The sequence below is a fragment of the Triticum aestivum genome, chromosome 6B (genome assembly GCF_018294505.1).
Source record: "Triticum aestivum cultivar Chinese Spring chromosome 6B, IWGSC CS RefSeq v2.1, whole genome shotgun sequence".
Lineage (NCBI taxonomy): Eukaryota > Viridiplantae > Streptophyta > Magnoliopsida > Poales > Poaceae > Triticum > Triticum aestivum.
Genome location: NC_057810.1, coordinates 39,502,416 through 39,508,017, shown reverse-complemented (window position 1 = coordinate 39,508,017; position 5,602 = coordinate 39,502,416).

The window sequence follows — 5,602 nt, the reverse complement described above, 5'->3', positions numbered from 1 at the left end:
ATAAAAAGGTCTAGAAGTAAAGGAGATAGTCAAGTATACTTAATCTACAGCTTTGTGCGTCGTCCCTGCTAGACAGGAGTCCAACTTTATAGTCCCTCCGTTCCAAAATATTTGTCTTTCTAGAGATTTCAACAAGTGACTACATACAGAGCAAAATGAGTGAATCTATACTCTAAAATATGTCTATATACATCCATATGTGATAGTCCATTTGAAATCACTCGAAAGACAAATATTAAGGAACGGAGGAAGTAGAAATGGAAGAAGTGCACATAGCGTTGCTCAGACATTAGTGCTTCATCGAAACTCACCTAACACCTTTATCTATCATTTTTATTTTTCAAATAACATCTAGAAGTTGCATTATACATTTTATACATGTGACTTACATGACTGGTGCTATACTCTAGATGAAAGTGCAAATTTCGACTTTATGGTGAGATCCTCGTTTATGGGTCAGCCGAAGTGTTTCCAAGCAACTCATTCATCAAGATTAAAAGAAGGTTAATGGTGTGAGGCTAAGAAAATGGTGCCAAGCATAGAGATACTAGACACGTGCACCTAATGTGTTGCACAACAAAAGGGATTCCAAGTAGCCCCCCCCCCTCTCCACCCTCCGAATTCCACTCTAGAAAAGTACTTATGACTCCGCAATAGTATCATGTTTGTTATGCAGTGGGGAAAAAAATCTAAACATTAGTCCCACATAATGGCATTACACAACGGACGGGAACTTCTGTCTCTTGGTGGCACACGTCCCTCGTATTTGTGGGTAGGAGGGGCATTGAGATATGTGGACAAAATAACAGTAAATAGTTTTGTCATGAATACTTTACCAACACATGACGGGCATCACCAAAAAACAAGATCAGTACAACTGCGAAGTTAACACGGATGCCCAAGCCAACTTCTGAGATATATGAGTGCAAGCTAATGCGTCACCCACCAAGGTAGAACTAAAAGGTGATCACTTTGTAGAGATGTGTAGGGACACTTATATTTTGTTATTGGAGGCACCATACGAGGCACCAAATTAACTCTAGAAAAAGAGATTTTATCCGTTGATGATACATGAAGCTCCATGTAAACGGCTCAGATTGTATAAGCGTAACGGAAGAGTCCAAGTTGTATACAATACTTCTAATGGCCATGGTAGGTGCAACTTCATGTAAATGGCTCAGATTGTATAAACGTGATGGAAGAGTCCAAGTTGTATACAGTACTGCTAATGATAGAGGAGTTGGAGAAACATGATTATGTACGTACTAGTCGTCAACCCGTGCAAATGCACGGGCAAGCCACTCTATGTTACACTTAAATAAAGCTCATACTATTATAGTTAAATATTACATTTGAAAAGTTATTCTGAATCAAAATGCATCATGAAAGTTTAGGATTATAAACATAAAATAAACAATTTTGGCGGGAATGTATATCACTGAGAGATGTTGGTAGATAAGAGAAGAGGCTAAAAAAAATCATTAGATGTTGGTAGATAAGAGTAGTGGCACTACTCCAAGGTAAGCATGTAGAGATTACATACACCATGTATATTGGCAAGTTACCAACTTAAACTCTTCATGTAACCTTGCCTACCTTGATGCTTTCGCTAAGGTTAGATTTGTATTGACTTGCTCCCCACATTACAGTTTTATGAGCTACAAAATTTGGATGAACCAAACAGTTTATTTCGAAACTGTTTTTCTATGACAGCAATGTTCGTGAAAGGAACGATAGTGACAGGCGAGATTATATGGATTAGGTTTGTAGCGTAGGAAAATGTTATTGATAAGGTGCATGCAAGTAATTAAGAATGGATGCAATCTCATCAACTGTGCTCATTAGAGCGTTTATGAAAAATGTAAACTTCAGTTAACAACATGAAGACAGGCGGTAGAGAATAACATATTATGCCAAGCAGGATAATGTTTCTATTGTCGAGTACATCAACAAAACCATAATTACACCCACAAACAAAAATAGACTGATAAATAAACGTGTTGGTATACATCATGTTTTGCAAGCAGCAGCTTTGCATATTTGGTTTAGCATACATTTATATGATCATGTTCTGTGGATGACATGCTGGATGCAGCAAAATCTGGGTAGCAAAGAAGAAATAAGCCAAGGATATTCTCAATACATTTTCTTGCTTGTCATTTAAAATCATCCTTGTTTTTTTCTTCTTTTGCTAGGAATGCCATAAAAATGGATAGGACAACAAACAATGTAAGTGAAAAACATAAGGGAATATAGATGTAGACCTTGGTCTAGCAATTTAATCTTGCTCCAGCAAGTCATATTACACTATGACGTTTCTCGCATTCCTAAGTTCAGTTAGTAAATAGCATCAGGAAGCAGAGGAAATTAATTGTTAGAACAAACTGGGATATATTACTTAGCGGCCTTGTCCCTTTCGGACATGGGTCTGCGGGCGTGTGTTCCGTTCTTCTGGCCGATCGATCCAGTAGCAAGCTTAGGCTAGCCAGCCTCGTTTGGTGCGGCCTCCATGAATCAATCAAGGTGCTTAAATCCTTGTACCTGTGTCCCACCGGAAGAAAATAGTTGAATGTTGTGTACAAGCATCTTTGCCTGGAGCAACCAAAATGGTACTGTAGCAATTACTTGCGTTTTGCACAGACGTGTCAAATAATACAAACTGCACAAAAATCTCTTCAATTGAATCAACGATATCCACTGAAAAGCAAATAAATTAAGAGCCAGTACAAAAAATGCAATGCTAGTACCTTACCCTGATCAATCCTTATTAACTTATTGAACTGCGTCTGTATGTTTGCACCAAATCAAAATCAAAATTAAGGAATCGTCTTACATCATTGTTCCAAGGAAATAAGCTAAGAGCAGGCATGTTCATTCCTCAATCAGAGACTTCTGCTCGGTGTTCAGTGCATATACAAATTTAGTGCTACAATTGATATCTCTCCAGATTATGCTGTCTCATACAGAAACTCGGCGCCTCATCTCCATAGGAGCTGTGGAGTCTTTACTTTGATCTCTCTTTCCCCTGTTTGCTAACCAGTTTATGTTTCACCCCCATCTCCACAGGAGACAGAAAGATACACAATTAGCTGATGGTATTCAAATCGGCATAAACTCTGTTTGCACCTATATATGACAGCGATTACTTTGTATGCACTTGACATTAACTTTCCTATAAAACAAACATACACATATAGAATTACTTATCTCCTTTTAATACGAAATACACAAATATAAAATACCGAACAGTTTTTGATGTTACTATGACAATACACGACAAAAGGAATCCACATCAATTTTGTTGACCTTCTCACCCTGTAGTGTAAAAACTAAATTTTCTATCTCTGTATATTCAAAGAGTTGTAATTACTTTGCTAACTTGCATTGACCAGCTTATCCCAGCACAAATTTTACAAATATTCCAGTTCCATGTGGTGGAGAATAGAAGATAAACGTGGCAGTGGAAGATCTATACATTTGTAGAAAGATATGATTACACCGATGAATACTTACCTGTCTGACGTCCTAGCTTGCTGATCAGGTTACACAATATGCATGCATCCATGGCGTACATGATATATGCTATGGCATGGATCTGAGCATGTAGTCTGCAATTGAAACAGTTTCTTGTGCAACGGCTGCCCATGTCCCGGGAGAGATGTGACCTGGGAAACTGGGTCTAGGGCGTTAGAAACCTTGCGCCTCCCGAGGGAATCATATATAGTCAAGAGATATTAATTATAAGTACACTTGCTGGGCATAGTTATGCTCCAGTCCGATCTCGATGAGGCATCCAGAAATTGTACGTCAGAAGATTATGAGTTTGATCCAAATCGTGATTAGGTTGAATTCAAGCACAACCTCAAATTGTACATCGGAAGATTGAGGGTTTGATCCAAATCGTGATTAGGTTGAATTCGAGCACAACCATATCACAAGAAAGATGCATTTTTTTAATCAGAATCCAAATTAAAAAAATTAGATGGCAGAACGGCAAAAACGTAATTAATGCAAAATAGTTTTAGGAACGAATCAGATCTAGATCGGTAAAACAAATTTGAGGCAGTAAGCCTCTTTACCACGCCAGATCCATCACCCCGCTTGGTTTTTTAGATCCATGCCCTGCTTGCTTTACATTAGTTTGGTTTCTATACTATGTGGGAGAGGGATTGAGAGAGGAAAGGACGATGGAATAGTTCCATGGGGATTAGATGGAAATAATGGAGAGGAAGGACGGTGGGCTAGAGATTTGGTTTTCCACGGGGGAGAGAGACGGGCAGATGGAATACTTTCCATCATGGGGAGAGACAAAAGAAGAAGGGACGACAAAATACTTTAGAATCTGATTCTTCTGGCATCTATTGTTTTTCTTCGTTAGATATAATCTCCCACCAGATAAACGGCTCCTAATTTCTAATTAACGTGGTAATTTCTTGGGAGTCTGTAATTAGTATAGGTATAGATAGATGCTGCTTTTAAAAAAAAGAAAACTTGAAAAAAGAAGGAAACTTGCTGATAGGAAGCGCTCTGGCTCAATCCTCATGCAAAGAGATGACAGGCTTCAATTGATCGCAGGCTCTTGCCGAGAAGCTCCGTCCTTGCTGAGCCAGGATGTGGATGAGGTTGCCGTGACCTGTTGATGGGAAGTGCCCGGGCTGCACGCTCATGCCTAGAGTTGGCGGCGACCAGTCGCGCGTTCAAAAAGTGCTTCCTCGCCAGACGCTGGCTACATCGATCAATGTATTCATAGGCAAAAGAATGACACATTTAGATGTTTCAGATTTGCTAATTGCTAAACCACTGGAAAGGTTTGACTCTGAATATATTTTCTACTTAACTAATTTATTTTTCATGATGCATGCATGTACGTGTGGCGAATTCTATAATGCATTTTTTAGATGGTCTGTGTGGCTGTTTGCACGTATACTTCCCGATACTAACGTGCCCATATCAATATATTTGCTATTGTACTATTAGATACACCGTGAGTTGTACTTGGTGCGATCTTAAACTTGTGTGAAAAAAATGTAACTTCTCAAAGAAAAAGACAGTGGTATTTTAGCGCTGGTAGATAATAAAATAACAAATGTTATTTTAGTTTTGAAGTTTTTTTTCAAGAACTTACTGTAGTTCTCTTCCTGAAACGACATACAAAAAGGGAAGTATTCTACTGCATGAAGAGGATAAAATATGGCTACTAATGTGTCCTTATTTTTTCTTATAAGTAGAAAAGAATAACTATTGAAAACATCACCAAACACACAATTCTACTCTAAAATACACATGCACATATATGAGGAAATGTATTGAATTGTCATGATTACAAATTGAACAATTTTTTTGAATATTATATAATTTTATTTCATTTTATTATGTGTTCAAAATATGTCATCTGTTACTGATTGAATAGGAGCTGGTGCATGTATTTTCTTAGCCTTCAATCTGAATTAAAATAAATAAAAAGTACAATGGACATATTCTGAACTTGAAAGTATTTTTTTAGGGAAATAACAACTCAATATTAACCGTACATTTGAAAGTCGCTATCTATTCTCTTCGGGAGAGAAGCGGTTGGAGAGAGTAGTTTACCTTGAAGAGACCC